Source organism: Bemisia tabaci, chromosome 1 (assembly GCF_918797505.1).
Source record: "Bemisia tabaci chromosome 1, PGI_BMITA_v3".
NCBI classification, from domain to species: domain Eukaryota; kingdom Metazoa; phylum Arthropoda; class Insecta; order Hemiptera; family Aleyrodidae; genus Bemisia; species Bemisia tabaci.
In genome coordinates this window covers 3907748-3920739 of record NC_092793.1, presented here as the reverse complement: position 1 = coordinate 3920739, position 12992 = coordinate 3907748, and the positions used below count along the sequence as shown (strand labels likewise).

The 12992-nt window shown below is 47.9% G+C and overlaps 1 protein-coding gene across 2 annotated transcripts in view; it reads right to left on the bottom strand.

Annotated features, from left to right (window-relative positions):
* The window catches only part of LOC109032186 (RAD21 cohesin complex component verthandi), a 74996-nt gene that overhangs the window by 54625 nt on the left and 7379 nt on the right, over positions 1-12992 (bottom strand). The window lies entirely within an intron of this gene.

Sequence of the window (12992 nt, the reverse complement as noted above, 5' to 3'; positions counted from 1 at the left end):
AATCAAAAAATTGCAAGGCAGCATTCAGGTTAGTTTATCTCTTACACTCAATAAAGCCAATGCCAAGAAAGTGTGAGTAATTTTTGGAGCTCGGAGCTACAGCTAGGTTAGGCAATTTACTTATGAGAAGCTGAAGAGGTACCGTAAAAGTAGGTACTTAATATTTGCCAGCCAGTTTTAGTAGACACCCTTATGCCTATTTATGCGACACAAGAATCCCTATATAGGAAGTTGGCAGTTTCGAAAACGCCTTCAATTGTGGCGTGATACCTCATGCATTCCGAAAAGCGCGAATAGTTGTATCGTTACGCCTGCGATGCGATGGAAGACTAATATTGAAGTATCCTCCACGCTTGCCTTGCCAGCTTTACTTTGCCGCTATTGCAGTTTCGACCGCATAGTTGAAGTGTGCTCAAGCCAGGAATTCAGCAAATGGATAATTTTTACAGAGGCATTAAGAATAAACAAGCGATAAGAGGTATATCGTCACCTTCCAGGCAAAGTATCACAAGCGCCATGCGACGTTTAAAAATTTCCGCCGCCATTTTATTTCTTTACTGAGAAATTGTTGGTTGAATCTGTTTGAAATTTCACTAAATTTTATCGGCAGCACAAAGAAAATTCAGTGAAATTTTCGGACAGCTTCGTTGAACAATTTATCTGTAAAAAAATATAATGGCGGCGGAAATTTTTAAACGTCGCATGGCGCTTGTGATACTTTGCCTGGAAGGTGACGATATCTATATAATAGGAACTCAAATCAAAAATTAACTTAAAGATGTCAAAAAAGTACTGCCTTCTTCTGCTTATGGGGTACGGAATTTCTGAAAAGGCACTGAAAAAGCACTATACAAGCATTTAATTTTTGCTAGCCGGTTTAAGTAGACACCCTGAATGTAGAGATCAGGGCTAGAACGCATCGCTCTAAAACGCGCACTATATCGTAGCACTGAATTGTGAGATGCGTCATTCGTCAGTTCAGTAAGCGACCGTCGCTGCCAATTTTTTGAAAATTTCTTTACGGAACTTACTGTGGGGGCCCATGAACTAGCGGAAATGGCGAGATGAGGACTCTCCTTTCAATTGGACTTCCGTCCAGTAGTAAGGTATAAAAACCCTTCTCTAGGTTGCATCCCCATCAAAATCTAGGTGGAGGGCTTCGAGATCTCTCCTGGTTAGGCTTAACCTTTATTTTGGTCCGTGTTTTGACTGTAAGATAGGTTTAGATCGGCCAGGCAACGGCATCTCGATGGTATGACTGCCAGACCACGTATCTCGGTTTGAGACGTTGCAGACTTCCTATCATACTTTATTTTTTAAACGGAAAACTACTAAACGTCAATTCTTGAGACTCTCTGAGATTTTTCTTCATTGCGCGAAGAAAACACCGTGAAAACTTCAAGGAATGATGTTGATTCGTTCTGAAAAGAACGCGCGTTGATGACGGCGCAGAGATACAACTATTTGTGCTTGATGAATGTCCGTGTTGCATCTGCAAAATTGAAGGCGCGATAATGCGAGGCGTGAACTCGCAATGCTCCGCTTTATGCTGCACATGAGACGTCGCTCAGATTTGGCGAAAAGTTAAAAAACGAGGCTCGAATACCTACGTCTCTTCTATCTTCGGCTGTGTTGACACTCGATTTTTCTCTTTTCTTTCAAATTGACGTCTGATTCTTATTTTAGGATGTATTTGTAATTCTGATGATTCACAGTTCATCGTCGAAGGCTCATTTTATCCGTGCGCAACTTATTGAATTCACAACCGCTTTTGAGTCAGTTGCGATCTTGTAAACGATATAAATTTCTTAGTTTTTCATGAAAATACAATGACCAAAGCAAGAAGACTTAAAAACCACAATCTGAACCGAGCGTTTGGACTCTCTGTTTTTAAATCAAACTTACAGAAAAAAAAAAAAATAGCAAAACGTGCGTTGTACGGAGCTTTCCTCGCAAAATAAATCAAGATACTACGGCCCAAAAAGAGAGCACTATTCCAAAAACTCACTAAGTCCTAGCATCTGTAATTAGTGCCTATATATTCTGTAATAGTAATCTGTAGTTAATCCGTAAAAACGCGCAATAACGGTTTTCGGGCATTTTTCAGAATTACGGCTCGGTTGAAGACTCCAAATTTATGAACATTTCTAGTCAACATCGTTTCACAGGGCCACTGAGATACGATACAAAAGAGCGCCTTCAACCCACTATGTAATCTTAATGCGAAATTCTGATACCACTATTCGTGCGTCCTGAAAGTCATTTTGCATAGCCGGCTAATTGAAGGCAAATCATTGACCCAGGTGACCGTGTTTTTTAAGGAACAAAACGTCCCCACCTGACATCCAATAAAAGGATCAACTAAGCATGCCTCCTCGTGCTCCTCTGACATGATCGGGGGTTCTTTGGACTTTGACTGGGTTCGGTCGTCCGTTGTTCTATACAGATGAAACAAAAAGACTCTATTAATCAGAATTAACCTTGTCTTTATTATCTCCTCAATGTATCAGAGGTAGTATTATGCATTGTTTGAAATAAAAATTATATATAGAGTTAAGTATAAATCTTAACGGATCCCTGGTTAAAATTGGCAGTAGAATCTGTGTTCGAAAATACTATGGACCTACAGCCGGCTGTAAGATTTCCAATAGCTTCTATAGCCGGCTACACAATTTATAATAGCCATTTATAGCCGATGGCGATTAAGCAAATCACAGCCAGGCGATAAAGTGTATGCTATACGTCACTAATTACAGATGCTAGGACTTAGTGAGTTTTTGGAATAGTGCTCTCTTTTTGGGCCGTAGTGTCTTGATTTATTTTGCGAGGAAAGCTCCGTACTTTTGATGGATGCCTACCATTCCTAATATATTAGAGCGCCTTCACTTTCGTATGATACTATGCAATACCTCTGGTGTGAAATAGTTGCTTCAAGCGCCGTGGCACTAAGGCGGGCAGCCAGCGCGAAACGCGCATTGGCGCCTGCAAACCTAACAGGGATACTTCACGCATTGCGCAATGCGTGAAGTATCCCTGTTAGGTTTGTAGGCGCCAGTTCGTCGCCGCTCCGCTTTGTGTTACGCTCTAATATTTAATCTCGCGGTGTCAGCGTTATTCAACTCATGATTTTGAAATGTTTGCACATCCTGTATGGATTATTCTCGTTTTAATTGATGAAAAAAAAATATGTATTAAAGAAAAATATAATGTGTGTTTTGTAAATATTAAGGTGGTTCCGTATCAAACTTAATGATTTCCAAAGCACACGAATTTCTACACAATTTCTTTTAGCCTTTTATAATCGATGGCGAAAAAGCAACAGCCAGGCGATAAAGTGTAAAGCCCGGCTATAGGAACTATAGCCCGGCTGCATAATTTTTTATCGCTTCGTATAGCCCGGCCGTATGATTTTCTTCGCATTCTACAGCCAGCTGTATGATTTTCTGTAGTCTTCTTCAGCCGGCTATAAGAATTCCTATGGTATTTTGAAACGCAACTCTTATCGCCAATTTTCACCAGGGATAGATTAAGCTTTTAAAAGACAAGAATATTGTTTAAAAGTGTTCAATTGTGCATTGTTATTATCCTGTTCAACAAAAAAAATCCATGCAACCGATTGTGGCCAATACAAATAGACATTACGGCTAAAAGTCGCCTATAATTTGATTTATGCTGGCAAAAACAGGGTTCCCCTAATATCTAATCTCTGCTAAGACTAATGTTTTCTTTTTTTTAAATGAAATTTACTTACGCATGATTTTCATGTAACATCTCTTTTTTATGGTTTTTACCAAAGTTGCATAGAATCACATATATTTAACTTCTCTTTTTATTTTTTTTATCAAAGTCGCATGGACCTACATATATGTACCTAACTACCACTTTGGGGGACCATTTGAGGGGAAAGGAGCACCCTCCTGCCCCCAAAAAATTAAGGGACTCTATTTTTTTCAAAGATCTTTCAGAAAAAAAATTTTATTTCAAAATCCGTGATCCAAAATTAATTAATGCAATAGAGGGATAACTAGCGGAGCAAGTGTTTTCGGCAAGCCTCGGATCAATTTTACCCGGCCTGAGCATCTAAGGGCTAAAAACTCAAGCAACAGTGCAGCAGCACGCACATTAGTGAGTAATGCGGTTGCTGCAGATCTATGACTGTTTGATAATGAGTGTCGCCGCATGAGAAACGCCTTCATTGTAAAAAGATACTTCCTAGCGTGGCCGCGGAGGCCGAATAGTAGTATCATTTAAAAACCCAATCAACTGTGTTCTCACAGTACGAGCTTCCTATACTGTGCGAACTATTCTGCCGTGCTATAAGGATGAACGCCGAGCGAACATTCGAGAGTTGCCAAATTTCCTTCGATAAAATGTTTATATTTTAGAGAAGTTATGAATGTTTGTCCTTGTAATTTTCAGGAACTTCAGATGAAATTGCGAACAATATTATCTGAAAAAATTGAAGGATTATATTTATAAGTTTAGCAGGTGAATCGTGGTTTATCAAAGTGCAGACAATTTGTAAAGGAAAATTTCCTGAAGGTTTATACGCCACACTCCCTTAGCACGACAGTACTGCCTCGTATCATTAGTTCAATTTATCACCTTTAAATTTTTTGATCAAAATAATATAAATTTAGCGAATTTTTGGTTTCCATTCCTTGCATTCCTCCTTTTGTATGGGACTTATCGTAATCGTTGCGTCTAAAAAAATCTCTGTCTGCACTCCATGACACTATGCGTTATTTGTTGAACCTTGTTGAATGTAAAAATAGTGGTTTCAGGCTACCTGTAAAGGTATATAGGCACACTGTTTGGAAATCCCTCAAATGTCCACAATTTCGGGGAGAGGACCTTTGGACCCCCTCCTCCTGGGGTAGCCGACCCTCTCATGGACAAAAGCAGAAAAAGCGCCCAGCGGCTAGTTTGCTCCACGTGCAAAAATCCCCGCCCGGCCACCGGGCCACGCCTTTGGGAGCATGTTGCGTTGAGGATGAGTCACAGTTTGATCGTGAAGGAACATGCGGGTGAATTCATGATTACAGGGTGCTTCAAAAGTCCTTCCCTCCCCATTTTAAATTATGTTCTGGCGTACCTACCAGACTGCCGTGCTAAGGAAAAACGCCTTATAAACCTTTGCGCATTACCAAGTTTTCTTTGATAAAACCCGAATTTTTTGGAAAACTTGTAAAAACTATCCGTCCAATTTTTAGGAGAATTTCCCTCGCAATTCCACCTATAAATTATGAGAAATTCTTATTAGGTGATTCAGGCCTAAAGGATAAAAAATGAGAATTATTAAGATAACTCTGATGAAGTTCGCTGGCGCAGTTGCCCTTCCTCGGAAGAATTCAGTTTAAACGCCAATGGTGTCATTAGTGACGTACATAAGCGGTGAATTTATCGCTAATGCATGGGATTGGGAATGTTGCGTGCGTTGCCTATCCACCAATTGAAGGAGCTTCCTTTATTCCAAAGAACTGAAATAAGTTGAAATTTTTCTTCGCATTGCGAATCGCCTACTTTTCTTACATGGGGAGCTAATTTTATCGGTCAAAATTGGCATTTATTAACCAAATTGTGTAACAATAGTTCAATTTCGTGGTAAACAAAAAAAAATTATTTCATTGCACTACGTAGTCCACTTGACAAGATACGAATATCGACATTGTGATACATCTGTGCCTTAATCAGAATTTCGCGTAAAACATGATTTTTCGTATCAAAAATTAGTGAAATCAACACGTAACTAAGATTTTAACGTTTTTATTTTACACTGACTACGGGAAATTTGAATTTCCCAGTCACAAGAAACGCAATACTCTATGCGAGTTCAATGAGTCTAATCGCGCGTACCTACTACAACTGTTTTGGCAGGTTTCTCAATTAAGCACTCTTTATTTTCCACCTTGCGTTGTTCAAAATAGAAAAAACTTGATATAGCTGAACCAAAGTCAAGATTGATGTACCCGATTTTCATATTGCAGAGACGGCCACGGTAACGTCTAGTGCACGATTTGACCTACGCAGACGCAGATCATCGCATTTTCATGAGCGACACGCGGCAAGAAACATTAAATATCTTGGTTAGGAGTTGATTTCAGTAATTTTCGTTGCACGAATCGTGTTCTACGTGAAATTTTGGCATACAGTACATAGAGTCGTGATGCAAGTGGGAGAGCTGGCGCCCCTTTTAAGCATTTCCATTTCCCGAATTCCGAGAATCCTCTGTGACGCCGGGTCACTTTTTCGATACATAATCGATTGTTTGCGATACACAGTTGGCCATCCGATGAAAACAACAACAACAACAGAGGAGATAGGATTTACCACGTATTCCACACCGCCATTCGAAAATGTATCGAAAAAGCGACCCGAACTCGGCGCACGACGGGCTCGGAATTCGTCAAGCAGAACATGCGGCGCCAGCTCTCCCATTTAAATTACGACTCTATGTACTCTAAGTTTCCGAGCGTGAGCCCGGGAATGAACGGCCGTAAACGGGGAGCAGGGCTTATCTTGGATTGGTCGATACGCTGTTTTGTCGTCTCTCTCTCTCGCACTCATTGGGTAGATGCGGCACGTCAAAGGATACCACTCGGCTTTGCCAAGCCGCCCTTGTATCGTCCATCTCTCTCGCACTCATTGATCAGATGCAACATTCCGCGGCTCGTCAAAGGGACACCTGGCGCACACACACACTCGTAAAAATACAGGCTGGGCCTCGTAATTTGGTCCGCGGTGGTAGTGCGCTGGGGAATTCCGTTGCCGGCAAAAGCACCCAAGTGGTTTCCGAGCGTGAGCCCGGGAATGAACGGCCGTAAACGGGAAGCAGGGCTCATCTTGGATTGGTCGATACGCTGTTTTGTCGTCTCTCTCTCTCGCACTCATTGGGTAGATGCGGCACGTCAAAGGATACCACTCGGCTTTGCCAAGCCGCCCTTGTATCGTCCATCTCTCTCGCACTCATTGATCAGATGCAACATTCCGCGGCTCGTCAAAGGGACACCTGGCGCACACACACACTCGTAAAAATACAGGCTGGGCCTCGTAATTTGGTCCGCGGTGGTAGTGCGCTGGGGAATTCCGTTGCCGGCAAAAGCACCCAAGTGGTTTCCGAGCGTGAGCCCGGGAATGAACGGCCGTAAACGGGAAGCAGGGCTCATCTTGGATTGGTCGATATGCTGTTTTGTCGTCTATCTCTCTCGCACTCATTGAGTAGATGCGGCACGTCAAAGTATACCACTCGGCTTTGCCAAGCCGCCCTTGTATCGTCCATCTCTCTCGCACTCATTGATCAGATGCAACATTCCGCGGCTCGTCAAAGGGACACCTGGCGCACACACACACTCGTAAAAATACAGGCTGGGCCTCGTAATTTGGTCCGCGGTGGTAGTGCGCTGGGGAATTCCGTTGCCGGCAAAAGCACCCAAGTGCTTTCCGAGCGTGAGCCCGGGAATGAACGGCCGTAAACGGGAAGCAGGGCTCATCTTGGATTGGTCGATACGCTGTTTTGTCGTCTCTCTCTCTCGCACTCATTGGTAGATGCGGCACGTCAAAGGATACCACTCGGCTTTGCCAAGCCGCCCTTGTATCGTCCATCTCTCTCGCACTCATTGATCAGATGCAACATTCCGCGGCTCGTCAAAGGGACACCTGGCGCACACACACACTCGTAAAAATACAGGCTGGGCCTCGTAATTTGGTCCGCGGTGGTAGTGCGCTGGGGAATTCCGTTGCCGGCAAAAGCACCCAAGTGCTTTCCGAGCGTGAGCCCGGGAATGAACGGCCGTAAACGGGGAGCAGGGCTCATCTTGGATTGGTCGATACGCTGTTTTGTCGTCTCTCTCTCTCGCACTCATTGGGTAGATGCGGCACGTCAAAGTATACCACTCGGCTTTGCCAAGCCGCCCTTGTATCGTCCATCTCTCTCGCACTCATTGATCAGATGCAACATTCCGCGGCTCGTCAAAGGGACACCTGGCGCACACACACACTCGTAAAAATACAGGCTGGGCCTCGTAATTTGGTCCGCGGTGGTAGTGCGCTGGGGAATTCCGTTGCCGGCAAAAGCACCCAAGTGCTTTCCGAGCGTGAGCCCGGGAAAGAACGGCCGTAAACGGGGAGCAGGGCTCATCTTGGATTGGTCGATACGCTGTTTTGTCGTCTCTCTCTCTCGCACTCATTGGGTAGATGCGGCACGTCAAAGGATACCACTCGGCTTTGCCAAGCCGCCCTTGTATCGTCCATCTCTCTCGCACTCATTGATCAGATGCAACATTCCGCGGCTCGTCAAAGGGACACCTGGCGCACACACACACTCGTAAAAATACAGGCTGGGCCTCGTAATTTGGTCCGCGGTGGTAGTGCGCTGGGGAATTCCGTTGCCGGCAAAAGCACCCAAGTGGTTTCCGAGCGTGAGCCCGGGAAAGAACGGCCGTAAACGGGGAGCAGGGCTCATCTTGGATTGGTCGATACGCTGTTTTGTCGTCTCTCTCTCTCGCACTCATTGAGTAGATGCGGCACGTCAAAGGATACCACTCGGCTTTGCCAAGCCGCCCTTGTATCGTCCATCTCTCTCGCACTCATTGATCAGATGCAACATTCCGCGGCTCGTCAAAGGGACACCTGGCGCACACACACACTCGTAAAAATACAGGCTGGGCCTCGTAATTTGGTCCGCGGTGGTAGTGCGCTGGGGAATTCCGTTGCCGGCAAAAGCACCCAAGTGCTTTCCGAGCGTGAGCCCGGGAAAGAACGGCCGTAAACGGGAAGCAGGGCTCATCTTGGATTGGTCGATACGCTGTTTTGTCGTCTCTCTCTCTCGCACTCATTGGGTAGATGCGGCACGTCAAAGGATACCACTCGGCTTTGCCAAGCCGCCCTTGTATCGTCCATCTCTCTCGCACTCATTGATCAGATGCAACATTCCGCGGCTCGTCAAAGGGACACCTGGCGCACACACACACTCGTAAAAATACAGGCTGGGCCTCGTAATTTGGTCCGCGGTGGTAGTGCGCTGGGGAATTCCGTTGCCGGCAAAAGCACCCAAGTGCTTTCCGAGCGTGAGCCCGGGAATGAACGGCCGTAAACGGGAAGCAGGGCTCATCTTGGATTGGTCGATACGCTGTTTTGTCGTCTCTCTCTCTCGCACTCATTGAGTAGATGCGGCACGTCAAAGTATACCACTCGGCTTTGCCAAGCCGCCCTTGTATCGTCCATCTCTCTCGCACTCATTGATCAGATGCAACATTCCGCGGCTCGTCAAAGGGACACCTGGCGCACACACACACTCGTAAAAATACAGGCTGGGCCTCGTAATTTGGTCCGCGGTGGTAGTGCGCTGGGGAATTCCGTTGCCGGCAAAAGCACCCAAGTGCTTTCCGAGCGTGAGCCCGGGAAAGAACGGCCGTAAACGGGGAGCAGGGCTCATCTTGGATTGGTCGATACGCTGTTTTGTCGTCTCTCTCTCTCGCACTCATTGGGTAGATGCGGCACGTCAAAGGATACCACTCGGCTTTGCCAAGCCGCCCTTGTATCGTCCATCTCTCTCGCACTCATTGATCAGATGCAACATTCCGCGGCTCGTCAAAGGGACACCTGGCGCACACACACACTCGTAAAAATACAGGCTGGGCCTCGTAATTTGGTCCGCGGTGGTAGTGCGCTGGGGAATTCCGTTGCCGGCAAAAGCACCCAAGTGGTTTCCGAGCGTGAGCCCGGGAAAGAACGGCCGTAAACGGGGAGCAGGGCTCATCTTGGATTGGTCGATACGCTGTTTTGTCGTCTCTCTCTCTCGCACTCATTGGGTAGATGCGGCACGTCAAAGGATACCACTCGGCTTTGCCAAGCCGCCCTTGTATCGTCCATCTCTCTCGCACTCATTGATCAGATGCAACATTCCGCGGCTCGTCAAAGGGACACCTGGCGCACACACACACTCGTAAAAATACAGGCTGGGCCTCGTAATTTGGTCCGCGGTGGTAGTGCGCTGGGGAATTCCGTTGCCGGCAAAAGCACCCAAGTGGTTTCCGAGCGTGAGCCCGGGAATGAACGGCCGTAAACGGGAAGCAGGGCTCATCTTGGATTGGTCGATACGCTGTTTTGTCGTCTCTCTCTCTCGCACTCATTGGGTAGATGCGGCACGTCAAAGGATACCACTCGGCTTTGCCAAGCCGCCCTTGTATCGTCCATCTCTCTCGCACTCATTGATCAGATGCAACATTCCGCGGCTCGTCAAAGGGACACCTGGCGCACACACACACTCGTAAAAATACAGGCTGGGCCTCGTAATTTGGTCCGCGGTGGTAGTGCGCTGGGGAATTCCGTTGCCGGCAAAAGCACCCAAGTGCTTTCCGAGCGTGAGCCCGGGAAAGAACGGCCGTAAACGGGAAGCAGGGCTCATCTTGGATTGGTCGATACGCTGTTTTGTCGTCTATCTCTCTCGCACTCATTGAGTAGATGCGGCACGTCAAAGTATACCACTCGGCTTTGCCAAGCCGCCCTTGTATCGTCCATCTCTCTCGCACTCATTGATCAGATGCAACATTCCGCGGCTCGTCAAAGGGACACCTGGCGCACACACACACTCGTAAAAATACAGGCTGGGCCTCGTAATTTGGTCCGCGGTGGTAGTGCGCTGGGGAATTCCGTTGCCGGCAAAAGCACCCAAGTGGTTTCCGAGCGTGAGCCCGGGAAAGAACGGCCGTAAACGGGGAGCAGGGCTCATCTTGGATTGGTCGATACGCTGTTTTGTCGTCTCTCTCTCTCGCACTCATTGGGTAGATGCGGCACGTCAAAGGATACCACTCGGCTTTGCCAAGCCGCCCTTGTATCGTCCATCTCTCTCGCACTCATTGATCAGATGCAACATTCCGCGGCTCGTCAAAGGGACACCTGGCGCACACACACACTCGTAAAAATACAGGCTGGGCCTCGTAATTTGGTCCGCGGTGGTAGTGCGCTGGGGAATTCCGTTGCCGGCAAAAGCACCCAAGTGGTTTCCGAGCGTGAGCCCGGGAATGAACGGCCGTAAACGGGAAGCAGGGCTCATCTTGGATTGGTCGATACGCTGTTTTGTCGTCTCTCTCTCTCGCACTCATTGTTTAGATGCGGCACGTCAAAGTATACCACTCGGCTTTGCCAAGCCGCCCTTGTATCGTCCATCTCTCTCGCACTCATTGATCAGATGCAACATTCCGCGGCTCGTCAAAGGGACACCTGGCGCACACACACACTCGTAAAAATACAGGCTGGGCCTCGTAATTTGGTCCGCGGTGGTAGTGCGCTGGGGAATTCCGTTGCCGGCAAAAGCACCCAAGTGCTTTCCGAGCGTGAGCCCGGGAAAGAACGGCCGTAAACGGGGAGCAGGGCTCATCTTGGATTGGTCGATACGCTGTTTTGTCGTCTCTCTCTCTCGCACTCATTGGGTAGATGCGGCACGTCAAAGGATACCACTCGGCTTTGCCAAGCCGCCCTTGTATCGTCCATCTCTCTCGCACTCATTGATCAGATGCAACATTCCGCGGCTCGTCAAAGGGACACCTGGCGCACACACACACTCGTAAAAATACAGGCTGGGCCTCGTAATTTGGTCCGCGGTGGTAGTGCGCTGGGGAATTCCGTTGCCGGCAAAAGCACCCAAGTGGTTTCCGAGCGTGAGCCCGGGAATGAACGGCCGTAAACGGGGAGCAGGGCTCATCTTGGATTGGTCGATACGCTGTTTTGTCGTCTCTCTCTCTCGCACTCATTGGGTAGATGCGGCACGTCAAAGGATACCACTCGGCTTTGCCAAGCCGCCCTTGTATCGTCCATCTCTCTCGCACTCATTGATCAGATGCAACATTCCGCGGCTCGTCAAAGGGACACCTGGCGCACACACACACTCGTAAAAATACAGGCTGGGCCTCGTAATTTGGTCCGCGGTGGTAGTGCGCTGGGGAATTCCGTTGCCGGCAAAAGCACCCAAGTGGTTTCCGAGCGTGAGCCCGGGAATGAACGGCCGTAAACGGGAAGCAGGGCTCATCTTGGATTGGTCGATACGCTGTTTTGTCGTCTATCTCTCTCGCACTCATTGAGTAGATGCGGCACGTCAAAGTATACCACTCGGCTTTGCCAAGCCGCCCTTGTATCGTCCATCTCTCTCGCACTCATTGATCAGATGCAACATTCCGCGGCTCGTCAAAGGGACACCTGGCGCACACACACACTCGTAAAAATACAGGCTGGGCCTCGTAATTTGGTCCGCGGTGGTAGTGCGCTGGGGAATTCCGTTGCCGGCAAAAGCACCCAAGTGGTTTCCGAGCGTGAGCCCGGGAAAGAACGGCCGTAAACGGGGAGCAGGGCTCATCTTGGATTGGTCGATACGCTGTTTTGTCGTCTCTCTCTCTCGCACTCATTGGGTAGATGCGGCACGTCAAAGGATACCACTCGGCTTTGCCAAGCCGCCCTTGTATCGTCCATCTCTCTCGCACTCATTGATCAGATGCAACATTCCGCGGCTCGTCAAAGGGACACCTGGCGCACACACACACTCGTAAAAATACAGGCTGGGCCTCGTAATTTGGTCCGCGGTGGTAGTGCGCTGGGGAATTCCGTTGCCGGCAAAAGCACCCAAGTGCTTTCCGAGCGTGAGCCCGGGAAAGAACGGCCGTAAACGGGGAGCAGGGCTCATCTTGGATTGGTCGATACGCTGTTTTGTCGTCTCTCTCTCTCGCACTCATTGGGTAGATGCGGCACGTCAAAGGATACCACTCGGCTTTGCCAAGCCGCCCTTGTATCGTCCATCTCTCTCGCACTCATTGATCAGATGCAACATTCCGCGGCTCGTCAAAGGGACACCTGGCGCACACACACACTCGTAAAAATACAGGCTGGGCCTCGTAATTTGGTCCGCGGTGGTAGTGCGCTGGGGAATTCCGTTGCCGGCAAAAGCACCCAAGTGGTTTCCGAGCGTGAGCCCGGGAAAGAACGGCCGTAAACGGGGAGCAGGG